At 36.3% G+C, this 23,209-nt stretch overlaps 1 protein-coding gene across 5 annotated transcripts in view; it reads left to right on the top strand.

The window, feature by feature from the left end:
* Positions 1-23,209, top strand: part of TCF12 (transcription factor 12) — a 389,433-nt gene that overhangs the window by 274,489 nt on the left and 91,735 nt on the right. The gene's annotated exons all lie outside the window — the stretch shown is intronic.

The following is a 23,209-nucleotide window of genomic DNA, read 5'->3' as shown; positions in this document are numbered from 1 at the left end:
AACTCTCCTATTAATGTACATAAAATGCTGCTGACATTCTACAAAATTCATTCTAATTTAATAATGCCTGATGGGCCTTACTTCATGTTAAGATGATGTAATAATATGTTGCTAAATGAGTCTCCTCATATTACTTTCATGGCAGTCCCATAACTGATGAGCCATTAAAAGGAAACTGGTGTAGTGGTATTACTGGAAACACTGATAGATCATTCTGCAATCAAATTTTTTTAATTGACTCGACACAGAACATAGAAGCCAACATCATTACTAACTATAGGTATAATACTGCACCATGATGTGAAAAATTCTTTTATCATTACAAGTTTTTCACTGATACCTGTAAAACAAGTATGTATTCAAGTAGTTTATGTAAGTTTTTCTCCAAGTGTTCAAACCCTGAAGAGGCAGGGTCTTGTTTTTTTTTTCTGAAGATACTTAAGTTTCATCAGCATTTAGATATTATAATGCTTTAGGAAATGACAACTTTAAATTCAGGTAGCACTTAGTTATTTGGAAATTTACCCATACCATTTGCTTATTAATCATCCTCTTTTCTCATTGTAACCAGTCTCACTATTACAGACATTTGATAATGAGAAAATTATAAAAGTGTCAATATATCAGGAAGATATAACAAATGATACATAATGATAATAACTTTAGGTAAATAACCCAAGAGCTTTAAAATAAATGAAGCAAATATTGACAGAATTCAAGAGAGAAGTAAATACAAAACTATAGTTAAATGTTTGAATATCTCTCTTAGCAATTGACAAAATAACTAGACAAAAAACTTAGTTCATTTACTATCAACTACCTTGACCTTATTAATATTTACAAAACTGTTCCCAACAAATGAAGAATATACATTCATTTTGAGGGTATATGTTCTGTTCAGCAGGATTGAATCATGTGCTAATCCATAAAACTGGTGTCAATAAATTGAAAAGATTTTAAATCCTACAGCATATTGTGTGACCAAAAGCAAACTAAATTAGAAGTTAGTAAGATACTTAAGAAAACACCAAATATTCGAAAAATAAACAACCCATATATAAATAATCTGTGGTTTTAAAAAATTAGAAGGGAATTTAAAAACTATCTCTAACTGAATTATAGTGAAATAGGATATAGCAAAATCTGTTGGTGCAGCTAAAACAGAGCCTAGAAGAAAAGGAAGAAAGATCTGAATTATATAGCCTGAGGTTCTGCCCTAAGAAGCTAGAAAATGAAACACAAAATAAATAGAAGGGTGGAAATCATACAGATAAGAGCAGGAATCAGTGTAATATTATAGAATTAATAGAAAAAGCAACAAAACCAGAATTTGGTTATTTTAAAAGATCCATAAAATTAATAACTACTAGGGCTGCCTGGTGGCTCAGTCATTAAGTGTCTGCGTTCGGCTCAGGTCATGATCCCAGGGTCATGGGATTGAGCCCCACATTGGGGGGGGTCTCTGCTCAGCAGGGAGCCTGCTTCTCCCTGTCCCTCCCCCCCTGCTTATGTTTCCTCTCTCTGTGTGTCTCTTTCTAAATAAAATCTTTAAAAAAAAAGTTAAGGGGTGCCAGGGTGGCTCAGTGGGTTAAGCCTCTGCCTTTGGCTCAGGTCATGATCTCAGGGTCCTGGGATCGAGCCCCACAACAGGCTCTCTGCTCAGCTGGGAGCCTGCTTCCCCTCTCTCTGTCAAATAAATAAATAAAATCTTTTAAAAATAAATAAATAAATAGGGGCACCTGGGTGGCTCAGTGGGTTAAGCCGCTGCCTTCGGCTCAGGTCATGATCTCAGGGTCCTGGGATCGAGTCCCGCATCGGGCTCTATGCTCAGCAAGGAGCCTGCTTCTCTCTCTCTCTGCCTGCCTCTCTGTCCACTTGTGATCTCTGTCTGTCAAATAAACAAATAAAATCTTTTAAATAAATAAATAAAATTTTTAAAAATTAGTACCTTCTAGCTAGACTGATTAAGACAAAGTGGGAAAGGGAAGAAGGGGAAAGAACACAATTTATCAATATCTGGAATAGACGGGAGGTTATCATTGTAAACCATATATACATGAAAAAGATGATAAAGAAATATTGAGGGGGGGGTGCGCCTAGGTGGCTCTGTGGGTTAAAGCCTCTGCCTTAGGCTCAGGTCATGATCCCAGGGTCCTGGGATTGAGCCCCGCATCATTGGGCTCTCTGCTCAGCAGGGAGCCTGCTTCCTCCTCTCTCTCTGCCTGCCTCTCTGCCTAGTTGTGATTTCTCTCTGTCAAATAAATAAAATGTTAAAAAAAAAAAAAATCAGTTGAAAAAAAAAGAGATTGGGAATAAGTTTGAAAACTTAGGTGAAGTAAATTTCTTGAGGAATACTTGCCAAAAGGACAAGATAAAACAGAAAGTCTGAATTGCTGTGCATCTATTAGTGAAAATAAATTCATTTCATAAATTCTTTACAAAGAGTGATGAGCACCAGGTAATGTATGGAATTACTGAATCACTATATTGTACACCTGAAATTAATATAACACGTGTGTGTTAACTATACTGGAATTAAAGGGGCACCTGGGTGACTCAGTGGGTTAAGCCGCTGCCTTCGGCTCGGGTCATGATCTCAGGGTCCTGGGATCGAGTGCCGCATCGGGCTCTCTGCTTGGCAGGGAGCCTGCTTCCTCCTCTCTCTCTCTCTCTGCCTGCCTCTATGCCTGCTTGTGATCTCTCTCTGTCAAATAAATAAATAAAAATCTTTAAAGTAAAATAAGAAAGAAATGTGGAGGGTACGAAAAATTGTGAGAGGAAAACCCATAAAAAAAAGTTTGAGGGTCATGGTTTCATTGGTGAATTTTTTTAAATATTCAGGGGAAAAAATACTAATCTTATACAAACTATTTTAGAAAATAGAGAGGAGAAAACACTTTACAGATCATTTTACGAGATGAGCAATAAAACTGCACACGTAAGTTTGGCTGAACATTTGAAGATCAGTCAGTTTAGTTCGACACATTAACAGAAGAGAGGAGAAATACAACGTGATCATTTCCATAGATGTAGAAAAGGTATACAACAAAAATGAAATATTCATGATAAAACCTCACAACAAACTAACCATAGAAAGCAGCTTCCTCAGTTTGATAAAAGACATAAATGAAAGATCTCTAACTAACAGCATATTTAATGGTGAAAAACTAAATGTCCCCCCATATTAGGAACCAGATAAGAATTTCCATTCTTATTACTTGAACTTTATGTGCTAGTATAATAAGGCAAGGGGGAAAAAAAGACACAATTGGAAAAGGAATAAATTAAGCTGTATTTGCAGATGACATGTTTGTGTACATGGGAAATCTGAATGAATCATCATGAAAACTTCCAGAACTGATAAACCTTTAACTTTTCACAGGATATAAAGTCAGTCTAAAAATTAATTGTATTTCTACACACGAACAATGAACAATTAGAAAATGAGATTAACAAAAAGTACTATTTGTAGTTACATCAGAAAGCATACTGAGGTATACATGTAGCAAAAGATTGTAAGACTTCAACGGTGAAAACTGTAAAATATTGCTGGTAAACCAAAGAGGATCTAAATAAATAGATATATAAATAGATAAAATATAATAGATATGAATTGGAAAGCTCAGTATCATTTAGATATCCGTTCCATTAGGTTATAGATTTAATGTAGTCCCAATCAGGATTCTAGCAGACTTTTTTTAGACATTGACAAGATTATTATGTGCTAACAGGCACATGAAAAGATGCTCAACGTCACTCATCATCAGTGAAATACAAATGCAAATCAAAACCATGATAAGAATACCACCTCACACCTGTCAGAATAGCTAAAATTAACATAAGAAACAACAGGTGTCAGCCAGGATGCAGAGAAAGGGGAACCCTCTTAAACTGTTGGTGGGAATACAACTAGTGCAGCCACTCTGGAGAACAATATGAAGTTTCCTCAAAAAGTTAAAAATAGAACTGCCCTATGATCCAGCAGTTATACTTCTAGGTATTTACCCAAAGAATACAAATACAGATTCAAAGGGGTGTACACACCCTAATGTTTATAGCAGCATTATAAACATTAGCCGAACTATGGAGAGAGCCCAAATGTCCTTACTGATGAATGAATAAAGAAGATTTATATAAACAGTGGAATATCATTCAGTCATCAAAAAGAAGGAAATCTTGTCATTGCAGTGCTGTGGATGGAGCTAGAGTGTATTATGCTAAGTGAAATATGTCAGTCAGAGAAAGACAAATAGCACATGATTTTACTTATTTGTGGAATTTAAGAAAGAAAACATGAACACATGGCAAGGGGATTAAAAGTCAAGAGAGGGAAACCAACCATAAGAGACTCTTAATGATAAAGAACAAACTGAGGGGTAATGGAGGGAAGGAGGTAAGGGATGGGTTAGATGGGTAGTGGGTATTAAGGAGGGCACTTGTTATGACGAGCACGGGGTGTTGTATGAACCACTGAATTATACTCCTGGAACCAATACTGCCCTATGTGTTAACTAACTAAATTTTAAATAAAAATTCTGGGGGAAAGTTAATTAACACAAAAATAAAAGTTAATTGGAAAAGGCATAGGATTAAGAAGTGCCAAAACAATCCAGAAAGAAAGGAGAAAGGACTTACTTTATACCTGATTTCAAGACTTAGTATAAAGCAATACTAATCAAGATGGTATAGTATAAAGACTGACAGATCATGAATAGAATAGAATCCAGAAAAGGATCCACACCTTTATGCTAAATGATATTTGGTAAGAGCAACCTAGCAACTCAGTGAGGAAAAAAAAAAATCTCTGATGTACAGTGCTGAACAACTGAATTATCAGTATGGAAAGAAAGGAAAGAACTTAAAACCTTACCTTATACCATACACAAATTTGAGATAGATAATGGACTTAAATATGAAAGCTAAAGTAATAAAGCTGCTGGGAAAAAAATATATGAGTATTTTTGCCACATACAGGTAAACAAAATTTCATAGGGAATACATAATAAAAAAAGCATCAAACATGAAAGAAAAACTGATAAATTGAACGTAATCGATAGTAAAGGGGTACCTGGGTGGCTCAGTCGGTTAAGTGTCTTACCTTCAGCTCAGGTCGTGATTCCAGAATCCCGGGCCCTCACTCTCCCTCTCTCAAATAGATAAATAAAATCTTTTTTCAAAAAGTAAAAATTTGTGGAAATGAAAAGAGAAGCCACAGATTGGGAGAAGGTATTTGCAACCCATATATCTGACAAATAAAATGATCCCTGACAACTCAATAATAAAATACAAGCAACCCAGCTTCCTTTAAATAGGCAAAACATGGGGCACCTCGTTCGCTCAGTCATTTAAACATCTGACTCTTGATTACAGCTCCGGTATTGATCTCAAGGTCATGAGGTTAGGTGCTGCATTGGACTCCACATTGGGTGGGGACCCAGCTTTAAAAGTAAATAAATGAATAGGCAAAACACTTGAAGAGACACTTCACATAAAATATGCAAATGGGGTGAGCCTTGGTTTTGGCTCAGGTCATGATCTCACCCTTGCAGGATCATGTCCCTTGCAGGGGGCATGTGCTGAGCACAGAACCTGCTTCAGATTCGTTCTCCCTTTCCTTCCCACTCACTCTCTCGCTCTCAAAAATAAATAAACAAAATCTTTTTTTTTTTTTTTAAGATTTTATTTATTTATTTGGCAGACAGAGATCACAAGTAGACAGAGAGGCAGGCAGAGAGAGAGAGAGAGGAGGAAGCAGGCTCTCCGCGGAGCAGACAGCCCGATGCGGGGCTCGATCCCAGGACCCTGGAATCATGACCTGAGCCGAAGGCAGAGGCTTAACCCACTGAGCCACTCAGGTGTCCCAAATAAATAAACAAAATCTTAACAAAAAAAAGAAAAATACGAATGGGTAATCAGCACGTTACAGGTTCCACATTATTAGTTGTTAGACACATGAAAATTAAAACCAGTATACAACTACCCAGAATAGCTAAAATCAAAAAGATGATGCATTGTTGGTGGGACTGTAAAATGGTATAATGACTTTAGAAAACTGGCAGTTTCTTACAAAGTTAAACATGTATCAGCCCCACGACTCAGCAGTTTACTCCCAGGTATTTATCCAAGTGAAATATCGTTCACAAAAAGCTTTTTTCTCAAAAATGTTTGTAACACTTTTACTCACTTTAGCCTAAAACTGGAAACACAGATGTTCATCAAGGATAATGGATAAATGAACTGTATCATGTTCATACACTAAATGTCATTTAGCAATAAAATGGAATGATCTAATGATCTCGATAATGCTGTGCTAAAAACAGGCCACATCTCAAAAATACTGTATGGCTCCACTAATATGAACGTCTGTAATAGGCAGAGCTATCCTGTGTTGATAAAAATCAAATCAGTGGTTGCCAATAGGAGGGTTCTTATATAAAGGGACCCCATTGCTGATGTAATAGAAATGTCTGTCTTGATATGCATTCATCAAAACTGATGGAGTAGTTCACTTAAGATCTGAACATTTTATTGTATGTAAGTAATAGCTTAGTTTTTAAAAAATGAAGAGTGAAGAGCACTGCTAGAGAATGTATTCTACCTGAGTTTAACACCTGATACACAGTTGTGGTACTTAGGCAGCATAGTACTGGCCTGATTGAGAAATAGAACACTGGAACAGAATACAGCCCAGAAGTACACCAACGCTTTATATAGTTAATTTGATTTTCAGCCAGAGTAGTCCACTGGAGAAAGGAAAGGATGTTTTTTTGTTTTTGTTTTTGCTTTTGTAAAAAATGTAATACAAATAGATAATCATGTGGACAGATATGATTGTTAGTCCTCTCACACTAAACAAAAATTATTTAAGATGGATCCTAGACCTAAATATAAAAGCTACAACTACAAAGTTTTAAGAACAAAACATGAGAATTATCTCAATTTGGGAGTAAGTAAGCAAAGCTTTCTTACACTGAATACAAAAATTTAAAAACCACGAAAGAGAAAAATGATAAATTAGACTTAATCAAAATTAAAAGCTTATAAAAAGGCCTTAAATTTAAAAAAAAAATGAGTTGACAGCCACCTCTGGGAGTCAATACTTGCAAAACCTATCTGACGAAGAACTGGTATCCAGGATATAGAAAGAAATCTACAAGTATGTAATAACGTCACCCAACGCTTCTGTGGGTTTTCTCTTCATGGCAGGAAGTTTAAGTGCAGTGGATGAACAAATTACCAGTCCTTCTGGATTTGTATAATTCCATGGTAATTTCAAGAACAGAATCATTTTTAGGACTACAAGTTGCTTAATAAAAGATTCTTGTGGTGTGGCTATTTCTCTTTTTCTTTCTCCTGCCTCCCCCTCCTCCCCATAAGGCTGCTTTCCTAAGGAGGACTATTTACCTTAGCCAGTAAGAACAAATAGTTCTGGAGTTTAACTGTGTTGCTTGATGAGGTGATTTCTGACAGTATATTTAGAGAAACCCCTAAAGGATGAGGCCTGTGGAATAATTACCTAGCCTAAGATATCCATAAGAACATGAGAAAATCTTACTGCCCATAGGGGAAAAAAGTTTTCCTCAACCCTCTTAAGGTTCCTCTCTGGATCTGAAAAGGAGACTGACAAAGACCAATTAACAGGAGAAAAGCATATGTTCATTTAATGTAAGTTTTAGGAGAGTCTTCATAAGGATATGAAGGCGAAGACACAGACTTAGTTATATTTATGCTAGGTTTGATGAAGAGTGGATAGTCATGGAAGAATATGAACAGATTAAGGAATATGAGGTAACTGTAGTAAACTAGGGAAAATTTTCATAAGGCCTATTTCTTAGGATTTTTTTTGTCTTTGGATATAGGATGTTCCTTTCCTCCTGGCATAGGAATGGCATCTCTCACATGAGGTTATTATGGCCTATTTTAGGGAAATAGGCCCTGGGAGGGGACACTTAAAATGACCTTCTCGCTCCTGGCACTTTCTCAAAATCCTCACCTTAAAATATTCAATATGGCAAGGTACCATGTTTGGAGGTGGTATATCCTGAACCCTATCACTGCTTTTACTCATAAAATTAAGTTAACACAGAACGTTTAATGTGTTTTAAAGTATTAGTAATCCTAATTGTTTCATCTTTAGATTTCGTTTGGTTTGAGGTCTTTTTTTATAAATTTTTATACATTTAAAATAAATTCCTTAAGTGATTTACTTTATTTCAAAACTCCTTTAATCAAATAATGGGAGTTTTGCACAGATTACATAATACTAATTACAGATCCATATTCCACAGCATAATGTGTTCATTGCATTTTAACATTTTATTGGCTAGATTTTAGCATTTTTAGTGTTCTTTATTTTTAATAAGAATCTCCTATTATCTAAGAACTATTATGCCCTTAATAATTAACTGCATTCCCAATTTTTAAAAAATCTATTGCAACTTCTATTTTAAGCAAACCAAATCACTTAGAATTTAAATGTTTCATTTTTTCTCTCCTGCTTCTTAGTGGGTGAAAAATATCAAGGAAAAGGCTTCACCACTATAAGACTTGATTAAGAGATAAGGAATGAACAAGAATTTTCTTGTTTTACCATGTATAAGGATCTGGACCAGGCAACAGAATAAAAGATTTAGCATCAGTCCTCAAGAAGCTTACATTCTAGATGGGGGACACTAGCTCTGTACACACAGGAAATTTATTAGAATGATAAGATAATTTGTAATAAATCTCAAGAAAGTGGCACAGATGTGAGTTAGAACTCAGAAGAGGAAAAAAAAACTGAGAGTGAAATTAATGTGATTTTTGATACAGAGAAGATTTTACAAAGGAAGCGTACAACTCAAAAATCTTAAAGAATGGGTGAAATTTTACCAAGTAGAGAGGAAGACATCTTAGGGAGAAAGAACATATGACCAATATGAATAGAAGTAATAATATTCAACACCTTTTTTTTTTTTTAAGATTATTTATTTATTTATTTGACAGAGAGAGAGATCACAAGTAGGCAGAGAGGCAGTCAGAGAGAGAGGGGGGAAGCAGGCTCCCTGCTGAGCAGAGAGCCCGATGCGGGGCTCGATCCCAGAACACTGAGATCATGACCTGAGCTGAAGGCAGCGGCCTAATCCACTGAGCCACCCAGGCGCCCCTATTCAACACCTTTTGTAGATGCTTCCTTAATTTTCTCCCACTGAAACTATGAGCTTTGTGAGGGCAGGGTCAATGGCTGTTTGTTTTCTTTTCATCAGCTACTTTTTGCCTGACAAATTGAAGTATCAATGGATACCTTTTGAATGAATGTACTTGAATGAATAAAAAAGTGAGTGTGTATTCTAGGAATAGTAACATTTTAGTTTGTTTTGAATGAAATACCTGTTTTGAGGAATGGCGTGAGGTGTTTGAATTATAAGAATGTTGCTTGAATGCTTAACCCCAAAGACTTATCCTATAAGGGTTGCAGGTCACACACATGGCAGGATAAAAAATACAGGTGTTTCTTAGAAAAGTTAAATTTTGGTTCCAGATATACAAGAGAATTAAACTGGACCCAAGGAAACTATTTGAGATGGCCTAATTGCTGTAGAACATGAGCATGAACAGTGGAATAAGGGGTAGTTTAGATAGATCTTAGTTATCCTAGAACAGCACATTCCATGTGTTAAAAGATAGATTTATTAAAATACGTAAATTCATGACTCTCCTCCAGAGAAAAACGGAGTATGTATATAGATTTTATCTCATCAGTGAAGAAATTTGTAAGGTGTCTAAACCAGTTCAAAAGAGAATCCAAAAACAAGTACAGTCATAGATCAAAATTATGGAAATGACTAAAAAAGAAACAAAACAACAAAAGAAGAAAAAGACTCATAAATACAGAGAACAAACTGATAGTTGCCAGAGGTGGGGGTGTGTGTGTGAATGAAATAGGTTAAGGAAATTAAGATATGCAAACTTTCAGTTACAAAATAAATGTCATGGAGATAAAAAGTACAACATAGGGAATACTTCTAGTCAGTAATATTGTAATAACGTTACATGGTAACAAATGAAAACTACACTTATGGTGAGTATTGTGTAATATATAGAATTGTGAAATCACTATGTAAACCTATTGTATACCTGAAACTGTACTAAAACATATGTCAACTATAATTCAATAGCAAACATTTAATAAATTTTTTAAATTATGGAAATTAATGTTCAAATGTAGGCCAAAATTTTTTTTCTCCTTTGGAGCAGGGTAGTAGAGGTATTAAGAGTGGAGAATAGTTGTTCATCCCTTCACTGAAAAGAATGTTTTTACGGGTCTGTAGGTAAGAATTAGTTTACATTGCTATCAGTTACCTACAATTTACAGAGTTGTAAAATAGCTCCCATAAAATCCAGAAAGTTGTGTTCTGGAGTAGGGGTCGGCGAATTTATGGCTATCAGCCAAAGGTTCTCACCCCCACTTTTTTGGTAAATGGTTTTATTAGAACATAGCCATTCCCGTTCATTTACATATTGACTATGGCTTCTTCTTGCTGCAAAGATAGAGTTGAATAGTTACAGAACTAACCCTACTCCACGTAATGCATAATTTTCCATCAAAACACAAATTTTTCCTACTCAAGTAGTGTTTCTGACAAGAGACTCAGTGGCTTTCATATGTGGCCAATCCTGTATTGACCTGCTATTTCCCCAAGAGGTTTAATTAAAGCTAGTGTTTTAAAGAACAATTTGGATATTTCTTCATAACAGCAAGCCTAATAGTAAGGACTTGAGTTTTAGGCTGAATTACTAGAAACATATTATTTAGAATAAGGAAGTTGATACTGTATACCATTCTGAGCATATGCATTTCAAAACAGGATTAAGTAAACTAAAACTGACTTGGAGAACTTGCAGATAAAGTAATTTGTAACTCTAGCGAATGGGAAGTGATTGAAGGACTGAGGGCTGTCTACTTTTAAAAGATTTTTATGAGAAGCATCTTGAAATATCTGAAGCATAATTTGGCTTGTTTTATAACTTCTAAGGTTAAAACTTTGGATGATGGGTAGGTGTTAGCAATCCTGATTTTGACTTAATGTAAGAAGGAATGTTTTCATAATATAGAGGATGGAATAGTCAGCTTTGGTGGATAGTGACTTTCTTCTCACTGAATGTATTCAAGCATAGGCTAGACATACACTTTACTGAGATTTTTGTATTAGAGAGATTAGAGCATATGTTGTTTTATTGAAATAAAATACCTGAAAATATTCTTGCAAGTCTGTGGGCTCTCTCATGACAAGTAAAAGGCTTTCCAAGAGGTGTTGATGATTCAGCTCAGGTTAGAGACCAGAAACTGTTGACTTAACCTATATAGTTTTATATATGTCTTAATTGTTACTCCAATAGTATTCAGCAGACTAAATGTAGAAGCATAAGTAGCAAATGTTTGACTGGATAGGTTAACGGTAATAGTGAAAATACAAATACACCTCAGAAGTTCTGCAGGTTCAGCTCCAGATCACTGCAATAAAGCGAGTATCACAATGAAGTGAGTCAGATAATTTTTTTGCTTTCCCAGTGCATTTATAAAGTTATATTTACACTATACTTTAGTCTGTTACAGTATGCAGTAGCATTATATCAGAAAGAACAATGTAAATATCTTAATTTTAAAATACTTTATTGCAGGAGTACCTGTGGGGCTCAGTCAGTTAACCTCAGTCAATCAGTTAAATCTGACTCTTGATTTCAGCTCTGGTCATGATCTCATGGGCCATCAAATTAAGCCCTATCTTGGACTCTGCACACTGTTGGGAGTCTGCTTGAGATTCTCTGTCTCCTCTTGCCCTGCTCTTTCTCATGCATGTGCTTTCTCTCTCATGCACACGCTCGCACCCTTTCTCTCTCTCTCTCAAAACAAATAAATAAATCTTCAAAAAATATATATTTTATTGTAGGTACCCGGGTTTCACAGCCAGTTGAGCATCAGACTCTTGGTTTCAGCTCAGGTTTTGATCTTGGGGTCATTGGATTGAGTCCCACATGGGGCTCTGCACTCAGCATGGAGTCTGCTTGAGACTCTTTCTCCCTCTTTCCCTGTCCCTCCCCCCTCCATAAAATAAATAAAAATTTGTAATCATTAAAAACCATTTTTTAAAAATGCTTTAGTGCTTAAAAATGTTAGCTGTCATCCAGGCTTTCAAGTGAGCCATCATATTTTTGCTCTTGGAGGGTCTTGCCTCACTGTTAATGTCTGCTTACCAATCAGGGTGGTGGTTGCTGAAATTGGGGTGGCTGTGACAGTTTCTTAAAATAAGACAACAATGAAGTTTGCCATATCAATGGCCTCTTCCTTTCACAAATAATTTCTCTGTACCACATGATCCTGTTTGATAAACAGTTTTACCTACAGTAGACCTTTTTTTTTTTTTTTAAACACTTTTTTTTTTTAATTGACAGAGAGAGAGACTGCGAGAGAGGGAACGGAAGCAGGGGGAGTGGGAGAGGAGAAGCAGGCCTCCCGCTGAGCAGGAAGGGAACCCAATGTAGGGCTCGATCCTAGGATCCCAGGACCCCTACCTGAGCTGAAGGCAGACACCTAACGACTGAGCCACCCAGGTGCCCCTACAGTAGACCTTTAAAAATTGAGATCACTCCTCTTACCAAAGTTTATTCTAATATCTAAATCCTTTGTCATGTTAACTATCTTCATAGTATCTATATATCAGAAGTAGATTCCATCTCGAGAAACCACTTTCTTTGCTCATCCATAAGGAGCAACTCCTATCTATTAAAATTTTATCATAAGATTGCTACAATTCAGCTGCCTCTTCAGACTTTGATTCCAGTTCTCTTGCTGCTTCTACCACATCTGCAGTTACTTCCTCCACTCCTCCAAGTCATCCATTAGGGTTGGAATCAACGTCTTCCAAACTCCTGTTCATGTTGATAATTTGACCTCTTTCTGTGAATCTCAAGTGTTCTTAACATCCTACCTAACAGCATGTAGGATGGTGAATCCTTTCCAGAAGGCTTTCAGTTGATATGCACAGATCCGTCAGAAGAATTGCTATCCATGGCAGCTCTAGCCTTATGACATGTATTTCTTTAATAATAAGACTTGAAAGTCAAAATTACTCTTTGATCCATGGCTGCAGAATGGATGCTTTGTGAGTAGACATGAAAACAACACTAATCTCATTGTACATCTCCATCAGAGCTCTTGAGTGACCAGGTTCACTGTTGATGAGCAGTAATATTTTGACAGGCTTCTTTTTTTTTTCTAAGCAATAGGTCTCAACAGTGGGCTCAAAGTATTCAGTAAACCATGTAAACTAAACAGATACGTTGTCATCCAGGCTTTGTTATATTTATAGAGCACAGGCAGAGTAGATTTAGCATAATTCTTAAGGGCCCAAGGATTTTAATAATGGCTAATGAGCAGTGACTTTAACTAAAAGTCATCAGCTGTATTAGCCCCGACAAGAGAATCAGTCTGTCCTATGAAGCTTTGAAGTCAGGCATTGACACCTCTTCCTCAGCTATGAAAGACCTAGATGGCATCATCTTCTAATAGAACGCTGTTTTATTTACACTGAAAATCTCTTGCTGAGTGTAGCCAGCTTCATTAATTATCTTAGCAAATCTTCTGGATAACTTGCTGTTGCTTCTGTATCAGCACTTGCTGCTTCACTTTGCACTTTTATATTACAGAAATGGTTTCTTTCCCTAAACTTTATGGACCAGGTTCTCTGAATTAATACTTTTCTTCTGCAGCTTCCTCTAGGAAGCTTTTCTCCTGCAGCTTCCTGCAGGATTGAGGAGAGTTAAGGCCTTGCTGTGGATTAGGCTTTGCCTTAAGGGAATATTGTAGTTTGATCTTCTATCCAGACCACTAAAACTTTCTCCCTATCAACATTAAGGCTGTTTGGCTTTCTTACCATTCGCATATTCACTGGAATAGCACTTTTAATTTCCTTCAAGAACCTTTCCTTTGTATTCATGGACTTGGTTAACTGTTTGGTTCAAGTGGATTAGCTTTCTTCCTATCTCCACATTTGACATGTCTGCCTCACTGAGCTTAATCATGTCCAGCTTTTGATTTAAAGAGAGAGACATGGGGCGCCTGGGTGGCTCAGTGGGTTGGGCCACTGCCTTCGGCTCTGGTCACGATCTCGGGGTCCTGGGATCGAGTCCCGCGTCGGGCTCTCTGCTCGGCAGGGAGCCTGCTTCCTCCTCTCTCTCTCTCTGCCTGCCTCTCTGCCTACTTGTGATGTCTCTCTGTCAAATAAATAAATAAAATCTTTAAAAAAAAAAAAAAAAAGAGAGACATGGGATTCCTCCTTTCACCTGAACTTTTAGAGGCCACTGTTGGGTTATTAATTGGCCTAATTTGAATATTGTTGTGTCTTGGGAAGTCAGGAGGCTCAAGGAGAGGAATAGAGACAGGGAACGACTGGTCAGTGGAGCAGTTAGAACACACACAACATTTATCAAATGAATTTACTATCTCATATGGGCACAGTTTGTGGTGCCCCAAAGCAATTACAATAGTAACATCGAAGATCAGTGATCACAGATCACCACAACAAATATAGTAATAATTAAAAAATTTGAAGTATTGCAAGAATTTTTACCAAAATTCTCAATTCTCAAAAAAATATCACCAAAATGTGACACAGAGACACAAAGTTAGCAAATGCTCTTGCAAAAATGGTGCCTGTGGACTTTCTTGCCTGGTTGCCACAAACCTGCAATTTATAAAATGTACAGTATCGGCAAAGTGCAATAAAACAAGTTATGCCTAGGGGCACCTGGGTGGCTAAGTGGGTTAAAGCCTCTGCCTTCAGTTCAGGTCGTGATCTTGTGGTCTTAGGATTGAGCCCCATGTCCAGCTCTCTGCTCGGTGGGGAGCCTGCTTCCTTCTCTCTGCCTGCCTCTCTGCCTATTTGTGATCTCTGTCTGTCAAATAAATAAATAACATCTTAAAAAAAAAAAAAAAAGGTATGCCTAAACATAAGGGCTAACATCTATCATAGTTTACTAGTGCCAGGCCTTGTGCTAAGCACCTTACAGACATTTCATATGGTCCTTGCATGTGACAGAAGTGTTGCTACTGTTGCTGTTACTGTTTTTACATTTGACAACTGAGGAACCTGAAGCCTCGGAGAGTATGTAATTTATCCAGTGTTTCATAGCTGGTAAATGGCTAAGGATAGAAGAACCGAAGTAGTGACGAGGTCATGGTTAAAGTAATAGACTTTGTGGGCTAGTTTTCCAAAAGGAGGAAGTGAAGCTGTGGTTAAACTTTGGGACTGGGGGAAAAATCTTGCTATTGAATACCTCGAGACAAAAGAACAAGTGCAATAAGTAGTAAAGGAGCAGTAGTGTTGTAAGAATAGGTCATGTCAGAGTTGAGTATTGGACTTAAAATTTGGCAGGAGTCAAGTGGTTTCCAGTACGTACAGCATCTTTTAGCAGTAGATTAATTGATGATGATGGGAGGATTGTTGGGAGTCAGGAGTGCTAAAAAGACATAAAAGTGTCTGTGGATCAGTGTTGAAGCTCAAAAAGATGATTCACTCATGAAGTAGCATGTGAAGGAGCTGTGCTTACTGGTATACAGTGGGTATTCAGACAACCTTTGAATTTGAATTCTGTGACCTAGGAAGGAAAACATAACCAGGGTAAGCCATCAGCTAGCTACCTGCAGAGTGAGCTTCTAAGTTTGTAACATAGGTAAAATAAATTACTTTGTAGAATAAAAGTCTCGTCTAAAGTATCAGGCAGTAGGCAAGTATAATTTCCTGCTTCTGCTAAAGGCCAAAGAAAGATGGTGCAGAGGTTACTTGGCAGGGGAAAAAGTCATTGTTTCTGTTCGCTCCATAAAACTTGCTAATTATACTTTTGGTGGTACTCAGTGTTTTTTGGGAACATTGTTTAAAAGTCAATTTATTCTTTTGGAAACTTATTTTAGAAGAAAAGAGTATATTGAATAATGGCAAGAGATTAGACCACCATCTCAGGAAAAAAATTGACAGAAGAGGTGACCTTTTGTCACCCAGGCATTACATGTCAGACTGGGCATTACATGATTGTAAGATATTGTTGTCAGTTGTGAGGGCCATACCAAGAACTGAGAGTTCATAGAATAAATGAAGCAGGAACAGCAGAATGCTGGCAGTTACTAAAGCTGGGTGAAAGGTGGATGCCTGGGTGGCTCAGTCAGTTAAGCAAGTGCTTTCAGCTCAGGTCATCATCTCAGAGTCCTGGGATTGTGCCCCGCATCCTCCCTGCTTAAGCTTGTGCTCGCTCACTCTCTCTCTCTCTCACATTCTCTTGCGCTCTCTCAAATCTTTTTTTAAAAAAAAGTTGGGTGAGAGGTATAGGAAGGTTCATTATACTGTCCCCCCCCCATTTTTGTTTATATTTGAAAACTCCCAAAATAAAAAGCTTAACTTCTAGATGTTCCAGTAGGGAATGTTTCAATTCAAAAGTATTGCTTATCTAACTACATGCCTGCTGCTGTAAGGTGTTTTATGTTAGTCTTAATTGTATTCTTCAAAATGCAAGGGATTGTTAGGAAGGGGTGGTAGTCATTTACAAGGTGTGAAAGCTAGCATTAAAGGGAAAAGGAGTGGTTTCTTCTTTTTTTTTTTTTTTTAATATGGAATATTTTGCTTTTTGGTTTTTTTTTTAAGATTTTATTTATTTATTTGACAGACAGAGAACACAAGTAGGCAGAGAGGCACGCAGAGAGAGAGAGGGAAGCAGGCTTCTTGCTGAGCAGAGAGCCAGATGCGGGGGTTGATCCCAGGACTCTGGGATCATGACCTGAGCGGAAGGCAGAGGCTTTAACCCACTGAGCCACGCAGGCACCCCAGGAGTGGTTTCTAAGTATCAGAACTCTGCTGAAAATCTTAAGACTACATAAATACCACTTCACAAAAGCAGGAGAGAAATGACATTTCTTTAGCTCCTGTTCTTCTAATGTTGGTTAGCACCTCACATAGCAGGCTCCTTTTTATTCATAAAAGGAAGGGTTCAAAGGCACACTGTAACTTTGCAGGAAGACTTTCAGAGGACTATATTTAACAAGGAAGTTTCCAACTTCACACATTCAGAAAACTCACTTAGGAAGAAGGTGGGCTTAGAGTATGCTGGCTTGCTAACCTCAGAAAAAGTTTGCTTTGAAGAAATCCCTTATAGGGATGCCTGGGTGGCTCAGTTGGTTATGCAGCTGCCTTCGGCTCAGGTCATGATCCAGCGACCTGGGATCGAGTCCCACGTCGGGCTTGGCAGGGAGCCTGCTTCTCCTTCTGCCTCTGCTTGCCATTCTGTCTGCCTGTGCTCGCTCTTGCTCCCTCTCCCTCTCTGACAAATAAATAAAATCTTTAAAAAAAAAAAAAAAAAGAAATCCCTTATAGCATTTAGAAAGTAGGGGCTCTCTAAATGGGAACCTATAAAAACCTAAAAGAAAGTCATTCTCATTGCATATTTGCAATTATTTAACACTGGATATGTTAAAATGGTTTTTAATGGTTTTCATCATAATTTTTCTTTTTATACCCCCCAATTTTTCCATTATTGATCTGTACCCCATACCTTCCCACTCCAATACCTTTTCATTGGCTGATGCAGGACTTGAGAGAAAATTTCAGAGAAAAATTAATGAAAATGAAATAGTAAGATGGTAAAATTTCCCTCTGCCACTGGTAATTAAAGAAGATTGGGAAATTTAAACTGCTAAGATTACCATGTTTTACTAATTTAATAGTACATAGGTAGTTTCTTAAAGATTGGGCTGATTGCCTTGGCGGCATGCAGTTGATGGATGACTGTCATTATCTTCTCAAACCTGCCTGACACTTTAAGTAGAGAAAATTATAATTAAATTTTCAAGAGACCATGTTGAGATTATAAGATTTGGGGCTTGTAAAAGAACAAGCCTAACAGTTGGGTAGTCGTGGTTGGTGTGTTTTTATTGACCTGGGGGAAGGAATGGAAACATCTCAGGTTTTCTTTTACTTTATTTCCCTGTTCATTACCCCCCCCCCAATTAATGTATTGTCCAAAGTGTTGGTAATGACTTGGAACTATTCAGGTTGCACAAAGCATTTAATGAAATCTTGCCTTAGACAAAACACTAGAGAGGATCATAATTAATGTCTCATTTTCTGCCAGTTGCTATTGATTACTCATTCAAGATCCCTTTGTTCTCAGAATGATAACAACTGTAGTTTGCATCACTATCTAATGAGATTCTCAGGATAGAATTCTTTAACAACATGCTGATAATTGCTAACTTATCCCTGGAATTTCAATGTAAATGAATTTGCATCATAATACAATTATTTTGCAAATATCAGTGTTTTCCAAATTCAAAATTTATAACAGTCTGTTTTTTAATTATTTGTAAAAAATTAACATTAGACTGGTACAGTATAAAAGCCCTACATTTCTATTTTGCCCTAGTTCCCTTTATCCTCTGAGTTTTTTATTTGATTGTGAGAGGCTTCTTTGTCACTCTCCAGTTTCCCTGTCATAATCTCTGAAACTTCAAGCGGACTTACAACTAAACTGTACTGTGATGTTTCTCAAGTTAAAAAAAAAAAAAAAGTTACAAATACGGCAAAACTATACTAATTTTGCTCTAAGAACAGTTTTGTTTCTTCATCCCTCAGTGACAAAGAAACGCATGATATAGTATAAAGAACTCAACTGAGAAATTCTAACAGTTTATGTTCTTTATCTTGATTGTGTTTTATACTTTTTTTTTTTAACCTCTTTAATTAGTACACTCCCCTTTCAAAAAGACAAATCTGGGAACAGCTGCTTGCCTTATATATTAAAATTGCGTACCATCTCAGGGCTGTAAAATAGGCATGAAATTAAAGAACTGTGTAGAAAGTACTCAACAGAGGTTCTATAAGTCCATGTTAAATATTTTAAAGTTTTTGCAGTGTGTGACTATAACATTAGTTAGTTTGAATCTTATTTTTCTAGAAAACAAATCACTGATGAGTTAGTGCTTCATTCTGATCATAAAATGACACTAACAATTTTTTTTTTTAAGATTTTTTATTTTATTTATTTGACAGAGCGAGATCACAAGCAGGCAGAGAGAGAGGAGGAAGCAGGCTCCCTGCTGAGCAGAGAGCCCGATGCGGGCCTCGATCCCAGGACGACACTAACAATTTTTGACATAGGGTTAATTAGGTCCTAATTTAAACCGAAGTTATGAATGGATAGCAAAGTATATTTAGTACTGTTTGGGCCAAGCCGTTTAATGGTGAAAAGCAGTTCTGAGGAAGCACATTTATGTTTATCAAGATTTCAGACACTTTCCATTTTTAAGGGTAAAGAATATCCAAATTACTGCAGTGTAGTTCTGAATCCTCTGGGCTGCTGAGCCCCACTATTCTTACATAGGATATTCTTCTGCATTTCCTATTAAATCACATTTAGTGTGCCTTCCAAGATACTTAAGAAGTTACATCAATAAATGATGTTGGCCAAGCTCACTACTCTATTCCTCTCCTTTACTTTTTAGTCAGTATCACCATGAAGACTTACACTGACTAGTCTGTCTTTAAGTTCACATTTTAGAGTCCGTGTTTTTCAAATACTTCAAAGAGGGAGAGAGAACTGGGGGGGTGGGATGAATATATATATATATATATATATACACTACTAAAATTCCATACAAAATAGGGATTTTTATGGAAGGCTAAAGGTTTGTCATACCTAATTTAAAATAAAACAAATAATAAATATAAAAAATAAAATGAAACTTACTCTATTTTTTATTATAATAATCTAGGCTGTATTAGTGTTCCAGGGATGAACCTTCATTGGTTATTCTTCAGTAATTAGATATATTTTTCATAGTTGAGGTTCTAGATGACTATTAAAAAGATTCTCCTCTAAGCCTGTGTTAAGAAATTTAGTGGTCTGTCATTTCAGAAAACTAATTCTGCCTTGAATAAGACAGCTCCGCAGAGTAAAACTGCTTTGCCTAGTTCTGTATCCTCGGGGATTGTGTATTCTTTTTGCCTGAGATACCTCCAGGACAAGATCAGTGGTAATCAATAATGCTTCTCATTTGTTTTTAAGCAGGCAGGAAAATCAATAATAGGAGCTGATACATAATTTTATTTTAGGGCAGAAGTTAAAATAGTTTATTATTCGTGCTTTGTGTTACCAAAATGTTTGAAGAATCAAATAAAAGATAATTTTATTAGTGGTAGAATATCAAAATGTTACGCTTCATACAGCTTAGCCCTTGATTTTTTAGTCATTTTCCATTAGTTTCATGGGTATTATTTCCTAGATTATCAAATCCTTGTGAGGAAAATATTGTCTTAAACTTCTTTTGTATTTCTTATAGTACTAAAAAATTCATTTGAATTAACAGGATAGAATATCATCTTGTGTTCTTAAAAAGAAACAATTTCTCCTACATTTACCTTACCTAATCCTATAAATCATAATACAGACTGAACAGGCAGACGTGGTTATTTTTATTAGGACAGCTGAGTGAGGTTTTTTAGTGTTAATATTCACCGTAGAACAAGAATACAGAATGTTTCCTAACCATAAGGTTTATCAACATTAAAATTGATATTATACAAGTAAGGTTTTCTCTTAAAAACCTTTGTTCTTTTTTTCTTCCTTTATTTCATGCATATGTGCAAAACCTACCAGTATGTATTCTATAGATAATACAGTTTTAGGATTGTAATCCATAAAGTCATTTACAGGTTACTTCTCTTTTTTCAAGTTAATAGTCTTGTAAGTGGTAATTAGGTTCCTGGGCTGTCGTGGAAGTCTTCTTTGTAATAAAGAAAGAGCCTCTTAAACAGACCTAGATTCAAATTAGGGTTCTACTACTTGTTATCTATACAACATATAATTTATATAATAATAAGATTGCAGTAAATATTAATTGAGATAGTACATTTGTAAGTATGCTAGTCAATTCTTGATATTTATTCTGATTTTTTCCCAACTTTTTTTTGTTTTGTTTTGTTTTGTTTTGTTTTTTAAGATTTTATTTTATTTATTTGCGAGAGAGAGACAGTGAGAGAGAGCATGAGCGAGGAGAAGGTCAGAGGGAGAAGCAGACTCCCCATGGAGCTGGGAGCCTGATGTGGGACTCGATCCCGGGACTCCAGGATCACGCCCTGAGCCAGAGGCAGTCGTTTAACCAACTGCGCCACCCAGGCGTCCCTTTTCCCAACTTTTTATTTGAAAAATTACAAACCCATAGAAAAGATATAAGAATAATATAGTAGATGTCCATGGGCTCTTAATGAAATTTCATAAATATTTCACCACATTTATGCATACACATTCCTTTTCTTTCACTCAATATGTGTATATGTTTGTATGTTGTATGTGAGTTTATAATACAAAGACATCTGCTGAATCATTTTCAGAATAAGTTGGCAGTTTTCTATTTCTTCTTGATCTCGATTGGTATAGTTTGAATCTGTCACACTCCTCTTTGAATTTAGCCTCTAATTGTCAACCCTCTCTCTAGGGAACTGTTCATTCTCTGATTTCCAGCATCCTTTCTTACTATAGCCATTAGGAGTTGTAACTTAGCCAGCTTGGATTCAGGGCAGACAAGGTCTCCTGACTTAGGGGATAGAGTTTTGTGCCCAGGAAACAGTATATAAAATGCCATTCACCTCATTTTCATTCTTTCGTGACCTTACAATGTGGTAATCTATGGAGAAAAACCCAAAGAAATTGAAATGTATTTCCCTGTTCATCATTTAGATTATTTTATGCCTCTATCAGTCTTTATTATAACTATATTTTACTTCTTTGAAAAAGTAATTCACTGGCTACATTTTACTCATCTGAAAGTTTCTCTGTCTTTATCTTAAAACTTAAGAGTTCTTCACCATTCGACATACTTTGTCCCTCCACCAAAGCATTATATAAGGGGTCAATAAACATCTTCCAAAAAGGTCCAGATAGTAAATATTTTAAGCTTTGCTAACCATATAATCTCCATTGCAACTACTAACCTCTTCCCACGGTAGCATGAAAACAGTCATAGCCAATACATAAATGAATGGGTGAGACTGTGTTCTAATAGAAGTATTTTCAAAACCAGGTGCAATTTGACCTGTAGGCCTTGAAATTGACCCCTATTGTAAATCATCATCTTATATGCCCATCTCCTGTCTGAATTTGTTTAATTTTGTAAAATGACCAAGTTCTTTTGTCCCTTCTACATGAAAATGTGCATGATAGAATATATATAGCAGGTGCCTCAAAGCATGCCATCCTGAAAGTAAGTTTTACACTGAGGAGGGAACATCTTAATAAAAGATCAGTGATATTTAGAGGAAAATTTCAAGGTACATGACCCCTGACCTTAAACGTGTTAGTAATAATATGTTCCATCTAGCATACTATGAGCCATATTCTGATTGCTATTTTAGGTATGTTGAATGTGCCCAGCATGACAAAAGAAAGACAAAACAGGTGTGACAATGGAAATCTCAGTGTAATGTGTTGGAGATTTGATGATTACTGGGTTGCACTACTCACATGAGTAACATAATCAGGAGAGTCACTGCTAATGGTTTCTTATAGAAATAGAAATAAAACTGTGTTACATATATTTTCTCAATTTCAGCATTTCTTCTGGAGATTATTATCGTAAGAGGGACTGTTTCTCCTTTATGTCTGATAATCACACCTTCCTTTCTAGTCTGTTGAGCCTCATATCATAAATTCTGATCTGTTGGAATTTATGCAATAAACACTAAATAATTATATTGATATTATGTAGTCTTTTCATGTACACATATTTATTATCTGGTGTTTGAAATTTTCTTTTCCTCACTTTTCTCCTTTATAAAGGAAGATACCAACTCTTCAAAGAATAATTTACCTTTTGATGAGTCTGAAAAAATATTCTTGATTATAAACATTTCTGAAAGATGTAATGATCTTTGGTTTAGTAATTGATTATCTCATATGTGCTTCAGCATTGCTGAATAGGCTTTTTTAAACAAATTGAAAAATCAAACGAAAATTACTGCAAAGGATAGCAAAACATTAGATGCAGTGAAAGGAGTGATCAGAGGAAAATTTATAGTTGTAAATACCTGCATTAGAAAAGATCTCAAACCAATAACCTAACTTCATAACATAAGAACCTAAAAAAAGAAGAGTAGACTAAACCTAAAGCCAGCAGAAGGATGGGAATAAT

This window comes from Neovison vison, chromosome 13, assembly GCF_020171115.1.
Source record: "Neovison vison isolate M4711 chromosome 13, ASM_NN_V1, whole genome shotgun sequence".
NCBI lineage: Eukaryota > Metazoa > Chordata > Mammalia > Carnivora > Mustelidae > Neogale > Neogale vison.
The sequence above is the reverse complement of the archived record's forward strand: the minus strand, read 5'-3'. Positions and strand labels throughout refer to the sequence as shown.